At 33.8% G+C, this 23000-nt stretch overlaps 2 pseudogenes across 1 annotated transcript; one reads left to right on the top strand and one right to left on the bottom strand.

Annotated features, from left to right (window-relative positions):
• Positions 1 to 10538: 10538 nt before the first annotated feature.
• On the top strand, positions 10539 to 12321 carry LOC143629312 (protein EIN4-like; annotated as a pseudogene). The gene is made up of 2 exons (XR_013152928.1): positions 10539 to 11417; positions 11465 to 12321. The product of XR_013152928.1 is annotated as a protein EIN4-like (transcript).
• A 6586-nt stretch (positions 12322 to 18907) lies between these two features.
• On the bottom strand, positions 18908 to 20040 carry LOC143629714 (AT-hook motif nuclear-localized protein 20 pseudogene; annotated as a pseudogene).
• Between the last annotated feature and the right edge of the window lie 2960 nt (positions 20041 to 23000).

Here is a 23000-nt window from a genome sequence, read left to right as displayed (position 1 = left end):
AACCGTCAGAAGAAACCGTCAGGAGACGCCAACGTCACTTCAACCGTTGGGGCTGTCCTTATCCTTTCACCAACTCTTCGAATTTCAAAAAGATTCAAAAATAAGAGGGAATATACCCCCTTACCTTGGGAAGCAAAAAACCGTAAGACAAGCGCGGGTACAGTGTCAAGGCGAAACCCTTCACATACTTAGCACTTGCAGGGAATTGAAGCCAAGAAGGATCTTATGGGCCATGCTTGCGGAAAGGGAAATAACACCTCCGCATGGCGGGAATGTTGAGAACTAGATTGTTTGAAGCTTCAAGGTGGAATTGGTGGTTTAACATAACTGATCACTATGTCCAAAACTACCAAAACCTCGTGAAGAATCTGTACAAGTGAAACTCAACGCTCCCGACTTGCGAAGAGGTTAAACACCTACCCGCATCATAACCAAAGATCAGGCAGAAAAGTCGGGAATTTCTGCAAGTGACATTAGGAAAACTGCGGGAAGAATCCCTGCGGAAAACCTTAGAAAACAAAAACTCCTCTTTAAAACCCATTGCTTAGAGTCCAAAAGTTCACCTCACTTATTGACAATTCATGAGAGGAACAATGGACTGGGGGGACTTGAAGAGGTAGGTCCCCGCAAAGCTCAGTTGGACCCGCAAGACACACCTTGAAGAGGTACGTCTGCGCAAAGACCAACTGGTTCCGCAGGACCCACCATGCTCAGAGAGATGAAGACCTTACACGCAGTAAGCCAGCTGTTCCCGCAGGAAAGCCTCCCTTGGTACAGTACCCTGCCTGTCCCCGCAGTTGTGGGTACAAGCCAAGAAGGAAGGCCACCCGCACTAACAGTAGGGCTACACGCATAAGGCACTAGCTCTTAATACTTCAGTAATGTCACCTGAAGAAGGAATGAGCAGGGCGGGAACATTCCCGCCCAAAAGAGCTAGTCCGTACGCTTCTGGAAGATCTTTTGTACTATACCTGCCAAGGTATGGACAAAATACACAAGATCTGACCAAAGCAGCCCATGAACCAATCACAGGGTGACAGCTCACCGACAATAGTACGAGGAGGAGCACGCTCCAGTACAAAATGTCACTATCAGCCGCTGCCAACCCACCAACTCCCATCGTGGCACGTACATAGCCCGTAGTTGGTGGAAAAGGAATATTATACAGCTGGCCGTACCTGCTTGGAAACCTACCTTCGGCTATAAATACTCCAACACCTTGGAACGGTATTATCATCTTATCTTCTCTCTTGCTATTCCTCTCAATATACACTTATATTCAGAGCAATCTAGTCTGATTCTCACGCCGGAGGGTGGTCACAAGGAGGAACCCCCCCTCCCTTCTCAGTGACGAGCTCATGGTCTGTTTTGCAGGTCAAGAAGAATAATCATCTTTGCCGGACCTAACCCTCGTGGGAAACATCTACTTAACCCTAAGATTATCCGTAATCTGTCGGGTCATTTAGTGTTTCTTCATGTGTCTTAAATAGGGTCTTTACATAATAGAATATAACTAATTTGTGTGTGTTTATTTCCAAGAGATGCAACCATTGAATCAGAAAAGGTAGCTCAGACAAATCACGAATGGGGTGGCTGCTGGGTTTGTTGGTCACACCATGACCGTCGCCTTCTCCGCTCGACTGATTGAAGTTGATGACGGTTTGTATGATTATTAATCCATGCAAGCATTTGGTTATGTTATAGATGTGCTAAGAATAACAGTAATAACTTTCTAATGACCATTTATTTTAGTTATGTGGTAAACATATGCATACGACTGATTTCCCCTTCATTTCTTATGGTAACATTAATTAACTATGTTGCATGTCCCATTTTGTTTATATCAAAAGAATAATCAGTGCCAGTTTTAAAATCATATGAACAAACTAGTTTGATATATTTTCTATATGTACATAAGATAAATATGCATTCAAAGGTACAAAGTTTGAATACATGAACCATTGATAAAAAATAAAACGATTTAGTTTTGTTATTTTTATTCTTATAATCGTGTAGTATTCTACAATGAAACTCATGAAACACGTGTGTGCGCATACACATATAATTAAAACACATTTCTATACAAAACTTTAATCTTCATCTTAAAATATTGTTTTATCTCAAAACATCTACAATATATAAATGGATTATAACATTTCATTAGATTAAAAATTAATTTCATCAAATATTTTATATGAAAATCCTATAAAATAGAGATATACTAAAAATAAGTATCCATTTTTTTAAAGAAATATTGTTTATAATTAATAAACAATTTTATAGTAAAAAAATAAGTGGGCCCTCTCACTAAACACATATAGCCTTTAAACTGGGTTATATATCTCATTTATTTGTGTAACATTTTCATCATTAAATCCTAATTATATTATTAACTTTCTTACAATAAATAAAGTTAAAATCCAAAAAAAAATATAAATATTGTACACGAATAATATAAAACAACCCCGTAATACCGGGGTATTGTAAATATATATAAGTATCTTTCTTTTATTGTGTGATTAACGAGTTGGATTTATTCAATTAAATTATGAGAGAGAATCAAAGTTTTTAAAATGGTACCAATTTTAAAAAATAGTTTTTAACTGCACCAATTTGGTGCAAATATATCAATTTGTGAAAAGAGTATCTATATTAAATCAATTTGGTATATTTTTTTAAAAAAAGTATCTACTCCACTATATCAACTTTGGAAAAAAAATATCAATACTACATCAATTTGGTATATTCTTTTGAAAAGTATCTACTCGTCTATATCAATTCAAAAATAAAGTATCTATACTGCATCAATTTGGTATATTCTTTTACAAAGGTATCTATTTTTTAGTATCATGCATTTATTTTCATTTAAAATCAAAATTTAATTTTTATGATGAGATCAGTATAAAAGTAGCATTTACACGCATAATCATTTTATTTCAACACACCAAAATATCATAAGCATGTCTTTTGTAAAGCTTTGTTTTGTAGTATTTCTCATACTCGCAAGTTTCGGTAATATAAAGCTTTTATTACTTATCGATGGCTCATTTTTTATTTCTAACATATATATGTGTGTGTGTGTGTGTAACACCGTTGTGTGACATATTACTTACTTTAATACGTTGTATTGTTTAACTAATTCAGTGAACACGGTGATGGTGTGCGGAGCATGTCAAGAACGTTGGAAGCTTTATCCATGTGATGCTTGTTTCACTCAATGCGAAAAAAGAAGGGGTGTGTCGGAGGGACATTGCATGGCTGATGATACATGTTTATGTGCTTGGCCTTGTTAAGAGTTATGGGTTATAAAAATACTGATAAAAAAGAATACATGTTATCTTATTTAAGTAACAAACTTACATTTTTTGTTCTTTAAAAATAATCATTTTTTGGATTGAGTAATTTAAAATGTTTACTTTCACTCCTTGTCTTTCAAATTGAAAAATAACTAGGTTTTAGTCTTTACACTAACGGACGTTAAGTTTATTAGTTAAGTCAAATCATTTAAGGGTGTTTAAGTCCTTTTTCCACTTAATGGACTATTTGCGTGACTACCATAAGTTTAAGACTAAAAAACAATAAATAAAAACTTATAACCATTATTAAAAGTTTTCTGGTTGCTTCATACATTCTCTCGCCACCATATTGCATTATTTGTAAATAAAAGTTTCTTATGCATTTGACTCGAATTCACGGGTATGGGTCTCACCAAACCCATATATTCTTTAAACGGGCTATAACATCTTATTAAATTAAAAATTAATCTCACCAAATATTTGATATGAAAATTCTATAAAATAGGAATATACTAAAAATTAATGTATGATTTTTTTTAAAAAAAAGATATTATTTATAATTAAGAAACAATTTTATAAAAAAGTAACAAGTGGGTCATGGGTCTCACCAAACCCAAATAACTTAAATCGGGTTATAACATCTCATTTATTTGTGAAACTATTTAATTATTAAACTCTATGTATATTATTAACTTTCTTACAATAAATAAAAATAATATATATATATATATATATATATATATATATATATATATATATATATATATATATAAACGAATAACGTAAACAACCCCTGTATTACGGGGGATAAAAACTAGTAATATATATAAACGAAACCATAAAAATCCTAGTGTCGCGATATGGTCGCTCCCTCTTTTTTGGAGTCACCAGATTTGCTTGATTTTTTAATGGAGGCTTCTCATGCATTTGACCCGAATTCACGGGCGTGGGTCCCATCAAACCAGGATATTTTTTAAACGGGTTATAACATATCATTAAATTAAAAACTAATCTTACAAAATATTTGATATAAAAATCCTATAAAGTAAGGATATACTAAAAATTAATATTTGGTTTATTTAATATATATATAAATATATATATTATTTATAATTAAAAACCAATTTTATAGTAAAAAACAAAGGGATCTTGGGTCTCATCAAACCCATATAGTTTTTAAACCGGATTATAACATCTCATTTATTTATGAATCAACTTATCATTAAACCATAAGTATATTATGAACTTTCATACAATAAAAAAATAAAAAATCAAAAAATAGATAAATGTTATAAACAAATAATATAAAACAACATCCGTAACCCAAAGGATAAAACTAGTTATTTTATAATATATAAATATTAGATACATGAGTTTTTAACCTATTTAGTCATTTATATAAAATGCTTTGAAATTTGAATTCTGTTTTAGATCAAGAAATAAATAGGTTATCCTCAACACCTTTAATATACTTTCTTATATAATATCGGTATATTCTGAAATTTTTAACACTTAACAATGATGTAAGTTTAATTTTATAAATATTTTTATTATAGTTTTAATTCTTGTATGTTTTTATACTTCTTGCTTCCAGTAAGTTTTCTACTTTTCTCTTTTTGTTTTTCTATTTTTGGTAATATACTAATATCCACCTTTAAAACAAAGTCAATAATTTGATGCCATACCAACTAGGGACTCAAGCTTGCAAATTTGTCCTTTTATTAAAGTATACAACTAAAAAACCTTAGGACTTTTTAAGTTAACGTTGAAATGGTGGTTACTTTCTTCACAGTGTCTATCGCTTTAGGAGACTTTGTGTGTGCCCCATGCGTCAGGACATTGACTTGCATGTCTGGCTGGTTGAACAAGTCACAACTCACAACTATAGTTTAAAACTAGTAAGTATAATTGTTCTATAAGAATAAATATTGTTACATACTAAATAATATAATAGAGGGGTCAATTGTAAGTATTCAATAGTAGAAGTTTATATTTGTAAGTGATATAGTTGTAACAATTGATCATTTAAGGATGTTTGGAATTCCTTATTTCACCTTTTTATAACTTTTCATTAAGTTAATAAGTTACAACATTGTAACCTATGTAACTTTTCCTCTCACAATATAAGCAATCCCAAACACCTTATTACTTTTTAAAAAATTTATAAGTTATAAGTTAGTGAAAATAAACAATCCCAAACACCCAACGAACTGATTAATATAATGAGATCATCGATGATTTGAAAGTTTAACTTCTTCTTCTCTTAATCGATCATCTTTTTTTTTTATATTGTAAAATATAGATATCAGGGTCTAGTTGCTTTTAACCTACGAGTTTGTTATAGGTTTACCTAGTTGCTTTTAACCTAAGGCCAATGGCATGGCTTTGCAAAATCCGATAGGCAGGAAATGACGAATCCAGTGACGAATCCAGTGGTTCCAAGAACATAACCCTAATTGAGGAATAGAAAAGATCCGAGAACAATCGTATCAGTGTGTATACATGTTTGATCAATGAACCTTCAGCCTTGATACCACTTATTTGGAATTTATAAAAGCAAGTACGCGGCTGAATATAATAATCACAGACACACAAACGGAAAACAAAAGGCATAAATAAAGGACACAAGAATTTACGTGGTTCGGTCAACGACCTACTTCACAGACTGTAACTAGGGTTTATTTAGTATGCTTAGTACACACATGATTAATTATGGTTACTTCATATGAAACCAATTTGTATAACACCCTTATATAACCCCTTTACATTTCTTATATGTGTTGTCAATATTCTTTTAAAAAAAATACATTTAAGTATATGTTAACGTTGAATTTAGATCAAGACATATTTCTGGTAAAGTCAACTAAAGAATCCATGAATGATGAATGAATGTGTTGGAGAAAGTTGTATTCTTTCACTATGGTCAATTAATGGGGTCAAGGCTTCACATATATGGTGTACCTCTATATATATGAGACAACGAGGGACAATGCATGCATCAACAATCACTTAAACAAAATGAAATCCAAAGGTTTTACTTTGTTCTTGATTGTTGTGTTTTCTCTTGTCCTTATTTCTTCCGCTGCGAGAACCCGTCATGTGACCATTCGAGCCCAAACCCCGAAACCAAAAGGTATGATCAATCACACATAAGTACGCGTACACAACAAACACGTACATGATCATGAGAGAACTCATTCTTCACGAATAAGAGTTATCTCATGATTCCTCCACTACGTTTACTTACGACAAAAAAAATATAGAAAGTGTTCTAGTTATTTCATGTGTTCTAATACTCATTAAAAATATAACGTATTGTTAAACCCTTATATATGAAGTGTAGGGGTGTAAATGAGCCAAGTCGAGCCCAAGCTTGGTGCATTTTAGTTACAAGAGCTCAGGCTCGAGTTCGGCTTGCTCGAGCTCTTTGACATAGGCTTGAGCTAAAGCTCGACTCGTTTATTATTTATTATTTAATTTATATACATTTTTAGTTATATTTATATTTTTTGAGAAAAACCTTGAGCTTGTATAGCACCATATACGAGCCAAAGCCGCTCGGTTTTACTGTAATGTGAAATTAACACATATAAGTCAAAAGAGATAAAAACTTAAAAATACACAAGGCTTGAGCTCAGGCTCGATAACGAAACAAGTTTTATTTTAGGCTCGATCTTGGCTCGAGCTCGAAAAAATCCTGCTCGTTTCGAGCTTTTCATCGATCTGGTCAAGCTCGAGTAGCTCACGAGCAACTTGACTCATGTGCACCCCTAATGAAGTATAATAGATTGGTGCATAAGTGATGCTTTTATTATATTCCAATTCTATATATATAATGTATACATAATACATGCATACATATATGTGGTGGTGCAAGTACATTACATGTAAATCATATTCTTGATGATTCATATGCAGGAAAGCCAGCGAAAGTCGAAGAAGAAAAAGTCGCACATACAGATGCAACATGGGGCGGATGTTATGGTTGCTGGCCGCATAACAATAATCGTCATCTTTGATAAACTCGATCGGTCTATGGTTTAGTGCAACCGTGTGTTAGCAGTTAGTTATGCTATTGATGCACTACTACTACTACTAATAATTTGAATAAACTGTTAAAATAAATTTCGAATTTGGTTCTTAAGGAAGTATTATAGAATGTTTAAAGTCATTATATTGTGCAAATCGATGCATTAACACATGCATTATACGACATACGGCATACCAACTACAAACGCGTTAATGGAATATTTAAAGTGAAAAGATTATGAGAAGTTGAATTGTGGATGAAACTAAAGAACATATTATAAATTAGGTATTTATTTAATTTTGGGAAAACGTCATAAAATAATAATAATAAAGTTTCAAAAGTGTTTCAAATTATTTTCTAACTTTGGACTAAAAAAATTAGTAGAAGAAAATATATATAAGGGAATACTCTACTCATAAATTTACCTGACCTGTATACTACAACATTTAAACCCATAACCTTTAAAGAAAATAAGCACCTAATTATACTACAATATATGATTGGACCAAATGTCCTTCAATGTGCCATATAGTGACACTTGACACTGTACAAAACAAAGTTAACATTTGAGATACACAAAATACCCGGTTCTAGATGCGACATGCGGGTACGATTTGGTATTGGGTTTCTCCGCTGACCTGTAGTTGGAACCGGTTCCACCTTTACCCTGTCAAAACCTGACCCTAACTATACATGGAATCAAATTCTACCCGACCCGATTTTAACTTTTGTTAAACATACCCAGAACCGGTTCCGATTTCTAAAAATACCTGGTTCGTACACCCCTACTTAACATGTATGCTTAATTACAAGAAGGGAAAGTCATTAAAAACCACTCAAGATTTAGCTCCATCTTTTTCGCTAATGCAGCCTTTAGACGCATGCTAAAATCTAAACGACTATTTGTGTGATTTGCTCGGTAACAAGTAAACAATCAAAACCCGACATACATTATTTTATTTTAATTAATTTTCTTAGCTAGCTCTTTGTTCTAGTGTAAATTGAACACCTTGAGGCTATATTCATGGTTGTTCTTGCTTGTTTTATGGTGATCTTCAATTAATCTTTCTCCTTGATTGTTCTCATACGGGTTATTAATAGTTTAATACATTGTTGCAACTAGAGGTGCACAAATCGGGTTTTTCAAATACCCGGTTCCTGGTATGGAACTGGGTTCGGGTATGACCGGGTATTGGAAAATCGGGTATTAGTAATACATGGGTTGGGTCCGGGTCCGGGTCCGGGTATTGTCTCCAAAAAACCATATATTATGCATCGGGTTCTGGCCGGGTATTTGAAACCCTATTTTCGGATACTGGAAAAACCTAATTTTCGGGTTTTTTCCCGGGTATTTTTTGGGTATAGATTGAAAATTTTAAAGGTTGCACTTTTTAGGGATATTTTTTGGGTATAGATCGGGTATTTTAAATACCGGGTTTTGGGTATTGAAAAACCCGATTCCATGTATGGAACCGGTTCGGGTTTTCGGGTATTGCCGGGTATAAATCGGGTGCGGTTCGAGTTTGGGTTTTAGTACCGAAATGCATACCCTATCCATACCCTACGGGTCGGGTACGGGTATTAAAACCCGGGTATATAAGAAAACCGGTTCCAAGTTTCTATTTCGGGTCAGGTTCCGGATTCAGGTTTTTTTTTTTCACCTCTAGTAGCAACTTGCAATTGCTCAAATGGGCTAAGGTATTCTAGATTTCTGGTAGTTTTCATTTGGGCCTTCTTTGTAAGTATTTGCTATCAAATGGGTTTTGTAATCCTTATAGTTTCCAAATGGGTTTCCATTTGTCGTTTTCTACAGACTTTGGATTTGGTGACAAGATCACAATTCACAGGACTACGTTTTTAATGCAGATAAAGGTCTTTTTTTTTCCGAACGGCCAACAAAGTAACGTCGGGTATCCTGTACGCGGCTATATAGATCATTTGTTACCTTTGTATTGTACCTTAGCTTATCACGTAAATCAATATAAGATAAAATTACAGTTTTTGACATTTATGTATACTAAAATTAATACCTTTTGGTCATTTATCTACCTTAATTACACCAATCATCTTCTCATTAAGGGTGTCTTCGTTTTTCATCTAACCGGCGTTAAAAGTTATGGTAAATCTATGTTTTTATAACGACGGTAAATCTATGTTAAAACATCGCTTTTCCATTTTCTAATAAACATAAAATAACTAATTATGGTATAACATGTAACAAATGTTCTATACAAACCATTATTGTAAAGAGAAAGTCTTTACTATCCAGGAAGCACAATACAAATTTACAAAATATTTGTGAATATCACTCTGATTCATTATGGTCAAAGGGTCATATGTAGGGTTAAAAGGCAACAATTTCTCACCAACATCTATAAATTCTGCAAATTAACCCTATACTTTGAAACCAATCACACCCCAACCCAACAAGTTAAAACACGGTTTCAAGCATATTTCAACCTGATCCCCCCCCCCCCCCTCTTTCTAAACATGTTTCAACTCAAACCGATTTAGACAAAACTTGGTTCAACACTTCCAACCAACCTGAACCGGTTTCAAACAAACCAATCTGAACCCATAACCCGATTTGTGCAATTCATAGTTCGAATGGACTTAAAAATCTTTGATCACTAGTACTCCATGCAATTATATTACTACATCACTCTACCCAATTATTTAAACAACACGCTTATTCACATAATAAATTTACGTGGTCACTTTCTAAATTAAGAATACCTACTTAACCGCTTTTAAACTGAATCTGTTCTAACCTGTGACATAGCCCACCTACACTAAAATAACTATTTTCGATTTCAGTATAGAAATTCCTAATTTCGCATTATTGACATAAAAAGATGCTAATTTTGTTTGTTATACACAAACCAAACAACCCAACTTGGTGTTATAAATTTAAAATAACATCAAATCACTATTTTTTATTCTTATCATTATTTAAATGATTAAAATATCCCAAAAGATAAAGTAACAAAATAATTATAAACCAACTTGCATTAATTTCTTAAAATATCTTACAAACAAGTTTCTAAATTAACAATAAATTAATAATTAATAAGATAACTTAATCAAACACAAAATCTTTCAAAGATGTACCGACTTATTAATTCCTTAGTGGGGATGGTAAAGTACACAATAATATAAAAAATATATATATTTTATTTATTTTATATACATATATAAAAAAATATATGTCTAGGTTCTCTTCATGTGATCAGAACAGGCCCCAGAAATCAGAAAATTAGTGTTTTCACTTCATTAAAATCAAAAATTTATTATTTTTTTCATTTTCTGCCCAAAAAGATTGAATCTTGATCAAAGATTGATCTTTGTATATATTTTTTAAATATTATATTGTAATAGTAATATATATATCTATAGATAATTGCTCAAAAAGAGGTGTTGAATCACAGGAAGCTTGCAGACTACTGTCCTTTATTATTCTTCCTTAGATTTTCATGATTGATTGATTGTATTAATGGTGGGTAGCTGGTGTGAAATGGGCTATTGTTTATTTAGGGTTTTAGGGTTGGTGGATCAAGAAACTTGACCCATCAAGCTTTTTAAGCTGCTTGCTTTGCTCAGGAATTTGATCAAGAAAGAAGGTCTGTTTCTTGAAATAATAAGTTTTTATTCAAGAATTTGTTATTTCTTGAAAAAGATTTCATTTTGGTTATATGTTTATGGGAATCTTGAAATGAGGGTTTGCTAGATCTAAAGATTCTTTGCTTTTTGGGTCTTTTAGGGTTCTTGATAATCTTGAATCTTGATGGAATCTTGAAGTGGGGTTTTGCTAAATTTAAAGATTATTGGGTTCTTTTGATGTTATCATCCACAAGGTTCAATCTTTTTGGGGTTTAGATTTTAGGGTTCTTGATAAATCTTGAATCTTGATGAGTTCTTGAATTTGGTTCTTGGTAAATCTTGAATCTTGATGGATTCTTGAAGTGGGGTTTTGTTAATTTTGAAGATTATTGAGTTTCTTGAAGTTATCTTCTTATGGGTTCAATCTTTTTTGGGGTTTAGATTTTAGGGTTCTTGATATATCTTGAATCTTGATGAGTTCTTGAAGTGGGGTTTTGCTAGATTCAAATATTATTGGGTTCAATCTTTTCTGGTTTAGGTTTTAGGGTTCTTGATAAATCTTGAATCTTGATGATTTCTTGAAATGGGGTTTTGTTAGTTTTGAAGATTATTGGGTTTCTTTGATGTTATCTTCACATGGGCTCAATCTTTTCCGGTTTTAGATTTTAGGGTTCCTGAAAGTTTTCATTTCCCCCCTTTTCGGGTTACAAAATGTTGAAAAAATTGGTGCTTGGATTCTTGATCGCTTCGATTGTGACCGTATCTTTAGCAAACGACAACGAGTTTGCTCACTGTCACTGTGACGATGAAGGTTCTTGGAATGCACACATTATCGAAAGCCAACGCGTAAGTGATTTCTTGATAGCAATCGCTTATTTCTCAATCCCGCTCGAATTACTATACTTCTTAAGCTGTTCAAACGTGCCATTCAAGTGGGTTCTCGTTTAGTTTATATTGTTTATAGTCCTTTACGGGTTGACCCATTTGATAAACGGGTGGGGGTATTACGGTAATCAAACATTTCAGTTGATGATGGCATTAACAGTTGCTAAACTGTTAACTGCTCTCGTTTCGTGTGCCACCGCAATCACCCTTTTGACTTTAATCCCGTTGCTACTTAAATTCAAAGTTCGTGAGCTTTTCTTGAAACAAAACGTGTTGGAACTCGATCAAGAAGTTGGCATTATGAAAAAGCAAAAAGAAGCCGGTTGGCACGTTCGTATGCTTACACACGAAATCCGAAAATCATTGGACCGACATACGATTTTATACACCACTTTAGTCGAGCTTTCAAACACTTTAGCCCTTCAAAATTGCGCGGTTTGGATGCTAAACGAAGACAAAACTGAAATGCATCTAACCCATGAGCTAAGACCTAACACTTCATTAGTTTAGGGGAAAATGATGGAAATAGCAAAAGTGGAATAGTCTAATTTATTGACTTTATTTCCCAGATGAAAGACACATGTTAATTCTTACATCATTTTAAAACTTTTATATCTTTAATACGGGGCTGAGGCGGTTCTTCATAGTGCGAATAGGTTTGTAAATGCGCACCACCGATACGGGTAGTTGGCTATGCTTACCGTCGATTTTTCGAATGCCTTTAACCTTGTGGATAGAACTGCTCTTTTAAATGAGGTAAGGAAAATGTGTCCATCCATCTCTGCTTGGGTTGATTTTTTATACGGGCAGCCAGCTAGGCTTTATATGGGAAATGATAATATTTGGTCTTCCACAAGGGTTCAGCAAGGGGATCCCTTAGGGCCTCTCCTGTTTGCCCTTGTTTTACACCCCCTTGTCCACCGGATCAGAGATCGCTGTAAGCTTCTTTTTCACGCCTAGTACCTGGATGATGGGACCCTTATTAGAGACGCTACTCAAGTTGCCAAGGCTTTAGACATCATCAGAGTGGAGGGCCCCTCTTTGGTCCTCCTTCTCAACATCAAAAAAACTGAAGTTTTTTGGCCTACATGTGATGGGGCGAAGACTCAAGTGGGTTTATTTCCACAGGAGATTGGTAGGCCGGTGCATGGTGTGAAACTTTTGGGTGGTGCTGTCAGTAGAAACGAGGAGTTTATTAGTGGCTTGGCCCGCAAAAGAGCAAAACGTGCGGTTGAGCTGATGGAATGCCTCAAAGGCCTTCGTGACCCTCAAAGTGAACTCCTCCTACTTCGTTCGTGTATGGGGGTCGCTAAACTTCCGTTTGGGCTTAGGACGTGTCAGCCTTCCTATGTCGGAGGATCTGTCTCTATTTTTGACACGGGTCTTCGGAAAGCGATCGAGGACATTGTTGTTTGTGGTGGTGCCTTTTTTGAGGACCTCCAATGGAGGTTAGCTTCCCTCCCAACCCGTTTTGGGGGTCTTGGGATTTGCTCGGCTGAGGATGCCTCTTCCTACGCTTTTGTGGCTTCAAGGGCCCAATCTTGGGTTCTTCAAGACCACATCCTACGGGAGTGTGGGGTGGGCTGTTTGACTCTGATTATAGGGGTGCGTTGGATACCCTGCATAATTCTCTTCCTGATCTTGATCTTGGCGGTTTCGACTTTAAAGACACCGCCCCTCCTAAAGCCCAGAAAATTTTGGCGAATGCCTTATATGGTGAAATCGTCAAGACAGTTGAAGAGAAGTTCGCTTTGTCCCCGCGGCAGCGAGCCGTGTTTGAGTGTTTACGTGCCCCTCACGCTCAGGATTTCCTGTCAGTTGTTCCCATTGAAAGTTTAGGGCAATGTATGTCGCCAGTGGAATATCGGGCCATCCTCAAATACCGGTTGATGGTACCCCTTTTCCCGGTGGATGACCCGTGCCCCGTATGCCGAAAGGCTTGTTTGGATTCTTTTGGGGAGCATGCAGTCCATTGCAAAGAATTACCAGGCTTTAAATATCGACATGATCTAGTTCGAGATGTGCTTTACGACGTCCTTAAGCGGGCCGGGATCTCGGCAAAAAAGGAAGCCCCGGTGAACTTCTTAACCGACCCTTTAGATGGGAGATCAACCCTACGACCCGCTGACATTCTTGTTTTTGGATGGGAAAAAGGGAAGCACGCGTGCGTTGATTTGACAGGTGTGTCCCCCCTCGTTGGGTTACGAGACCATGGGTTTGTGGTGGGTCATGCGATAAACAAGGCAGAGGCGAGTAAAGTAGCAAAGCACGAGAAAACTTGCCTTGAGAATCAACACGTGTTCATACCGTTTGCTTTCGACACCTTTGGCGCTCTCGGCCCTGACGCGGTTCAGTTCCTTAAGCGGGTTCAGCAGGTGGTCAGCAGTAACTCCGCCCATGCTAAAGGGAACGTTGTATTTAGTAGGGTATGGTTTGCTATTCAGAAGGGGGTAGCGGCGCAGCTTGTTGCCCGTCTATCTGCCGTTAGTCTGTAATTGTTCCGGTGTAAATTTTAATTAATTTTAAGTTGACGGTGAAAAAAAAAGCTTTAAAAATAAGTTACTTTTTAAGTGGGTTTTCTAAGACCATGTATGGTGTTGACATGTTGTTACGTGTCAAAAATTGTCTCTCAGTGTAATCCCTCCACTACACATGACCTAAGTCATCGTGTTTTTTGTTTATTATTGTACCTTTATACTCGTAATTCTGTTTTTATTCGTTATTGTTTATTTTTACTAATCATTTTCTTTTAGTCAAGTGTGCCCACTAGTTGCACGTACTAAATCCTTTCACTTCCACTTTCTTTGATGATGATGATATACACAAAGCTTGAAAACAACTTCAACTCACCGAAAAGTTATTAGTTTCACACAATATTTAATTAGAACACATTTATTACTTAATTAATATGTTTCATTGCTCTTTAGTTTATCATCAATTTGCTTTACCTGTTTAATAAAATAAAATATTATATTGTCACAAATAAGAATTTGGTGTTGACTATTGACGTGTTCGACTTTTTGCTCCACGACATTTTTCATCCAAAAACAATTAATCTTTACTAGTCAACTTCTTATGGAAAAAAACGTATTGTGTAATAGTTAATTTTTTTTAAAGGCCACATATATTAAAAAAGAAATGCAAACAGTTCAAAGAAGCAAGAACCGGTTAAAAAAAAAGCAAAAAGCTTGAAACGTATAAACAAAGAAAAACCAACTAACTACAATCCAAACCACCAAAGAATACCCGAATATAGTATGTTTACTCCAATATTTATTCATGAATGTGTAACAAAAAATATCACAAAAATGGTAGGATTTAAAAAATTAAAATGATAAAACTAGTATGATTTTGTCCTAGTCTTTTACATGAATTCATTTTCGTGAAAAGTATATATATTCATACCAATTAATTTATGATATTGAGTCTTCAAGTAGGTGAAGGCTATCAATATCACTTTGAAAAGTAAGTTGGTGAAGGTCATGAATATCTAGCTAGGATGGTAAAAAAGTGTAAGCCCGACGGGTATACCCGAAACTAGTAATATATGGACATGTATACTCAAAACCAGACGCGTATATGGGATTAAGATTTAAAAATTTTCACGTCAATAGAATTAGATGATACTCTACGTTCCCGATTACCTGAAACCACATACTCGTTTACCCAAAACTTATACTCGAATCATATATCCGAAAAATATCACTTTGAATTTTGAAAAGCAAGTTCACACATCCGAGGTTCAAATACAATGTGAAAGTAAGTCTCACTTTTGAGAATCATATACTTACAATTTATGTAATTTTACAAACCTAACTACGTACTACTGTACTAGCATGTAGTGTTTATGTAGTTTACAAAAACGTGTACTTCTATATAAGTTTTTTTTATATTATATATATTCATAATTGTTAAATATTATTAAATGGAATTAGACATTTAGTTCGAACAAGGATTCGATTCGAAAAACACCAAATTCAGTTTCGTTATTCAAATTGGACGTGGTTCGAATTTCATGCTAATGAAGTTCAATTATGAATAAAACATAACCTTAATTCGAGCTTGAATTGCTCAATGTTAATCAATGGGCCTTAAATAAATAAAGTTTGATCACACCTTCAAAGTGACCAATCATTTTATTCAAATTAGTTACTATTTTTAGCAAATTTCATGATTCTTACAAGATAAACCTTGGATTTTTTGTTATCAATTTCAATCAACATTGACGTCTATACAAAATCTTAGTGAAACCACTCCGTGAAAATTAGTCAAAATCCATGAATGACTAACATACCCATAATCTTGGTAAGGTTAGATAGATAAAACTAAACCTATCCAACATCTAATCATCACATGGGATGTTTCTAAGATATTAGATGACACATACAAGTTGAATTCATGGGACTTACATGTTACAATATAAAATAAAGACAACTATCATTGACAACATATACGTCAGTGATTCGTTTGTATAAGGAGTTACTAAAGGAAATAAGTCAGTAACAACACTCCGATATTAGCTAGTGAGTAGTCTAATTTGCAACGGATTACTAAAGGATTATACCTATCCATCACCGACGGGCAGAATTAATGCGAATCACCGACAACTTTGTTAATATAGTTTTAGGAGATTGTTTACGACAGAATATCAACAACAATGTAGTGATAAAACATGTCACTGGTAAGTGGTAATCCACTGACTGTTTACCTTACTTTCATTTTTATTTTTTTTGGTGAAATTGTTTTTCATCATAAATCCATCGGTAATTACCGACGAAAATCCTTCAGTAATTACCGACACGCATTTCACTAGGTACTCTTTTTTTATTATTTTATTTAAACATACTCCAAGTCTTATAAGAAGACTTATATGCAGTTTTGACTTCGATTCATCGATTACAAATTTATTGAATTTGAGTTTAATCATTATATATTAAACTATTTAGAGTTTAAACTCAGTTCAATCATTGAAAGTGAGTTACACCAGCACAAAATAAATTGAAATTTCCCTTTTATAATGAAAAATATAAAATATTAACTTATATATGGTACATCATAAATGTAGTATGTTATTAAGGTTTAAGTTTCTTTCTATTAATAGAAGATGACAAAAGAAACTATATGTGGGTTGATTATCTTATGGAGTATAGACCCACATCCGCTAGAAGTTATTTGATTATAAATTTATAATGCCTAATATTAACTAGTGTCCTACTTGTTTCTTGTTGGTAAGCTAATTAATAGCCTAAGACCGTACATAGTCACACGTCTTAGGGTGGTGTTTTACTACAAAACATCGGAACCCTGCCCTGTTTTAAAAAGTGTTTTGGTGGAGATTGGAGAACGTTGTGTATACAACGTCGAATTAGGCTCGCTTTTTAAAAAAAGAGTTATTAGATACATTCAAAAGTTATTATTATAATTATTGATATGCTTTGGTAACGGTAAATAAGCGTAAACACATTGATTTTATGCTTCACTATATACACCTATATACAATGACTAGTAATAAACATCTGTGCGATGCGACGGACCAGTTTCGGTTAAAGTTAATGGAGAGACGTATAGATAAAAATAAACATGTTGTAACGATAACAGAGAAAGTTGATTAGAAAAAAATTAACAAAGTTGGATAAAAGCTATATAGCATATGATCAAAATTTTGAATTCAAAACACAATTAAGTAAAACAGTTCACAAGAATTTACAATTATTTATCTCTACTAAAATATATTATAAAAATTAAAAACATGTTTTCATGTTAAAAAAAACTATGTAACATGTTTAAAAATTAGTTCAATCAAACTCTCGTTCTATAAACGAGAATATAACCATCGCACCAATCTTGATGTTAAATTAAAGTAAAAAAAAGAAGAATCTAAGTTAGTGTAACTAAGTAAAGTTTTTTCCACTTCTAATTGTTTCCTTACTAAACATGTAAAGAATTAATATAATTTCAATTTTATTTAAACCTCTATATTAAAAATCTTAAATGTGTAAAAAATACATAAAGTCCCTAAACTAGTTATAAATACACACAAAAAAAAAAATTACTTGACTCATTTTGCCTTATTAAAATTCTTTAAACTTGTCTACAATACACGCATCATAAAAACAAAAAGAAATTGAAAATAATGTCATGTTAACACTAAAATTGGTTAGAATTTGATTTAAGTGACACTCAATATTGTTGAATAAAAAACATAACCAACCTTTTTTTGGCCAATTTAGTTAGAGAACAAATTTTTATTTTGAATAAGTTTCACAAGTGTGAATTTTAGATTAAGTTTTTATAGATTTTAATATATGAAAATTAGATTTAAAGACTTTTTGTTTAATTTTTTTAAAAGTTTAATATTTTAGGCACTTTAGTATATCATAATTAGGTTAAATAATTTTGTGAATACAGAAAGAAAGTATATCTCGTATTTTATAATATACTCATTTTTTTTCATAAAGTTTCAGCAATACTTACATCTTATAATCGTGATCTGAATAACATTTAGAGTTAAAACATGTTTTACATGGTTGTAAAAAAAACTAGAATATGAACAAAATAGAAAACTAAATAATTATGTGTAGATGGTTTGAAACCTAAACCTCATAAACCTATACACCATATAAGTGCTTTTTTATTCATAACTTAGTATATAATGCCAAATAATAATAAATTGATTACAATTAAATTATAGTTAATAGCTATATATTTTGTTGACTGGTTTTGGCTTATTATAAAAATCATAGGGCTAATTAAACAATGACATATATTTTACTGTTCTCAAGACACACAATATACCAAGAACTTATGATTATTAAAAAAACTAAAACATTAGCACAACAATGGATTTAAAAATCTAAGACTACACAATAAACAACTTCTATATTGGAACTATACTCAAAACTAATGTATACAAATGCAAACCCTATTTATTTATTATTTTAACATTGCACTAGTTACAACATGATCAAGTTCAACATTGTTAATGTATACAACATCACAATTCACCTAAAACTAATTCCAAGTAATCCATCTATTGATCATAACTCATAACCTCATATATTAATATATAACAAGATAATTATTTTGGTCTTAAACTCATTACCTTAACATTAATAATAATATTCCTCTAGTATGGAGGCCTTCCATGAGCCCAACCAAAAGCTTCATGGTTCATCTGTCCACCTCCATTAGGTATCAAACCAGGCTGCATATTATAACCCCCCATCGGATTCGGCTCGCCCATCGCTAGCTGCGTCGGTGATCCACCACCGAGCCCAGGCGCCACAGTACTATCAGCCTCCTCTTCTTCCTCAATTGGGAGTCTTTCATATGTAGCATTAGAAAACGTGGCTGCTATGACCATAACTGGTCCAGAAGCCACCAAAGACCCTACAACACTCCCACCAACAACTTGACCCTGACCACCAGCTAGGTAAATAGTGAGTCCAGTGGACCCGGGTGGGGCTGGACCGGGTAAAAAGGCTCCGGTTAATGATAATATCTCAAACCTTCCTTGTAAAGTCATGACCGAGCCAGGAGCTGAAGGTTGTCTAAGTGTTACATTCATAACTGTCCCACTAGCACTCATAACACACACACCACGTTGTCGTTTTCGACTAAACTGCGCTATGCTCTCGGCTACATCCGTCCCACTGGCCACCTCCATCACATGGCTTCTTAGCGCGTTTGGGCTGTCTCTAGTCACAAAAATAGGCGGTTTTGGTTTGTTTTTCGACCCTGGAGGCCGGCCTCGTGGCCTACGGTTAGTTGGATCAATCGCACCGTCTCGTGGATCATCATTATTATTATCTCTTTCATCTTCTTCACTTGCTGTTGTGTTATGTACTTCATTCATTGATATTCCAAGATCCGGTTTCTTGAGCCCTGAACCGCCTGATATTGTTTCGACGCCGCCTACGTTGACTTGACCGGTCCACCATCGGTTTGACATGATCTTGATGAGAAAACCCTAGTGATTGAATACTAAAGGATTGAAGAAAAAAGAGATGTGTGCAAGTGTGAAGGTGAAGTTTGGGAAGAAGTCTATTTGGTACTTTTGATGGAGTTTTATTTGTGTGTATGTGTTTGGTGGGCGTGGGTGTATCTATCAAAGGTTTTATATTTTATACCAAATTGAAATGTCTATAGTTGTTTTCTTTTTCTTCAAACGACTTGTAATTTGTAGGTTTTGGTGAGTGATTTATGCTCCAAGGTTTAATAATAATTTCTTCTTCTCTCTCCGATAGTACATGTGACACATCATATATTTTATAAGAATTAAGGTTATTATATCAATCTTAATTTCACAACACAATAGTTTCTTTGTAAGTGCTTTAAATTTCTCTAGCATATATTCTTATTTACTCACTAACAACTTCACTTATAAACAAATATATTATTGTGATATTTGTATATTAGGGTTTTGAAATTGTACTATCACATAACTTGTATAAGACTATAACAGTGTAATGTCACATGTAATTTTTAATAACTATATAGTCAAGCAACTTAGCAAACAAAGTAATCATGTGATGGTCATATTTACAAACACTTTTTTAAACACAGTATAATTACACAATTTATAAAATAAAAATAGTCACTCGGTGTTCTTGTATAACATGTCCAAACAAAGTTATATATTGCGCGGCCTATAAACAAAAATATTCACTAGATATTTACATGATCTTTACAAAAAAAATAAACATAATAATTACACGATAATATAATTTATTAGAATACTAAACATATCAAATACCACACTAGCTACCCCTGTGTTAATAAAAACGGGACACATTAATTACTAAGCTGTTCTGCATCTCACATAAGTTTTAATATACCTTAGGGGGGAGGGGTGGTGGATGTGATGACATCACTCATCACACACTCCATCCAATCAAATGGTGCCACATCACCAACCCCAAATCCATCACATTTTGATGGAAATTGGTAGGGGTGGTGGTGTGGTGTGGTGATGTGATGTGTGATAGGAACAACCATCAATTGGAAAACAACAATCAAACAGTCCTATTTCCTTGGAAACCCACCATCACTTGCGTGATGGCCATCACACAACTACACCACCGGCGGCGGTGTTGAGTGATGCCATCACGCGTGATGGGCATTCATCACACAGTGCCCCTCCCCCCTATAGTTTACATAACCTTTTCATTAATTTTGTATTTGATCCGGACTTTTATATATAAATGCAAAAATGATATAAATTAAAAGGTGTTCCTAGTTGAGACTCATTGTGGTGTTCCATCGAGAATGAGAAAAAGAGAAATTCTAGAGACAATAAAAATTATTCTTGGAATTAGGGTTTTGTGGGCATATATATGTGAATGGGGTGTAACTTTTAATTCACATTATAAAGTTCTTGATTCCTGGATCTAAGTCAATGGTTTGACCTGGCCCATCACAATCCAGAATTGCTTAAAATCTAATGTTTGAACAATGCATTACACATCATTCTCATTGTCTTTTTAAAATGAACTTATATATTATATATATTTTTTTGTGAAGAGCGTTTATAACTACCCTCAGTACCCGAGTAAACGCTTCTGAAACATGATATCAACAGTCTATACTAATTTTGATGTTTCAGGCATGAGTCACTTATAAAACACCGTCAAATAAAAAACTCACAACTATAAAAAGACCTTGAGTTAGGTGGCCATAAGATTGAAAGAGTACTTAAGCATTACGCTCATGCCATTAAACAAAAAGGCCAGCTGCAAATAAACTTATATATGTTTGTTTAAAATATTATTTTCATTTTCCAAGCATTATAAAGTATATTTCATCAATATATATGACTAAGGCCCAAGACATATGGGCCTCCTTCAGGCCCAAGACTAAGGCCCACCCAAGTCTTAAGTTTTAATTCGTCATCTTGTCCATGAGCCCATTTATACATAATATATTAATAACTAAGGGTCCTTATTTATATCCAAATAATGCTTATTGCTTAATAAGTATATCCTCTAAAAACATGTACATATACTTATGATATCATTTTCCATATTTTCAAAAGTAAGTGATACACATATGTATGTAGAGTTGAGGAAGACATCATATGAGTTTTGAATCCTTAATAATATCATAAAATTATGGTGCCTTGAAATCTGCTTACTCTAGCTAATAGTCTCCCAAGATTTAGATATAATCATAAGAGTTAATTACATAGATGGTTGCGGCAACGTCTGATTACATTTTACATCTCAAGTTTTTGAAAATTTAGCCCCCTCGATCATCACACACATAATAGAAAATATAGGATGTAAGTGGATATACACGATTAATAATGAGTCAATTGAGAGACTAGAAAAACAAAAACTAGGTTAGTTAGTACATAAACAAATATTGTTGAAAAAGAACGAAGAAATGGTTAATAAGAAATATTCTCACTGGCTATCAAAATTTGGATTTAAATAATCTCAACCATTAAGTATTGACAAATAACAAGTCCAAATAACGAAATATTTGCTGACGGTTTCATCTTTTAACATATTTGCTCCTAATGATCCGCGACTAACAAAATCCTAACACCGTTATTCGCCAATTGCCCGAAAAACGTTTTTATCTGGAAAAAGTTTACATAGTAAGTGATGCATGATATTACCTAAGGTTATATTTAGATGGCAAGTGACCAAAGTTTGCAAATTATCAATTGAGTTCCTTTTTGCTCTTGAAAGAGTTCATGGTCAATAGTTGATGGCATTGTTTAACTTATAATAATAACAAAAAAAAAAACAAAAATGATGAAATGATGACGTCAAAAGAAAGGTTTCAAACTCGGCATCTTTCTTTGAAGATAGATAAATTAATATATTTTCCCAAAGAGGCCAATATCCGGGACACATATATTAAATAATGTACATTGAAAACTTGACCAGTATATTAACGGTACACTTATTCGGGTTTTGAAGATAAAAGATTCTGCTTTGAATTGTGAAGATTCTAGAATACTAGGAGTCTAGGAGTTAAGGTGCATGAACCTTACCATAACTCGATGTTTGACCAACGTGCGATATATGGTTCCACACTTCCACTAGATCGAGTGATCAACTAGTAGCTTAATATAGTGATAAGGATATATTTGATGGGAATGCACCAATATATTTTTTTTTAATAAAGAGAGGGGAGGGGGGGGGGGGGGGGGGGCAATTGTGCATGAGATGGTTCAGTTC

Source organism: Bidens hawaiensis, unplaced genomic scaffold (genome assembly GCF_021521415.1).
Source record: "Bidens hawaiensis isolate Kalapana, Puna unplaced genomic scaffold, B.hawaiensis_p1.1 tig00000459_1, whole genome shotgun sequence".
Taxonomy (NCBI): domain Eukaryota; kingdom Viridiplantae; phylum Streptophyta; class Magnoliopsida; order Asterales; family Asteraceae; genus Bidens; species Bidens hawaiensis.
This window is presented reverse-complemented; position numbering and strand designations above follow the sequence as displayed.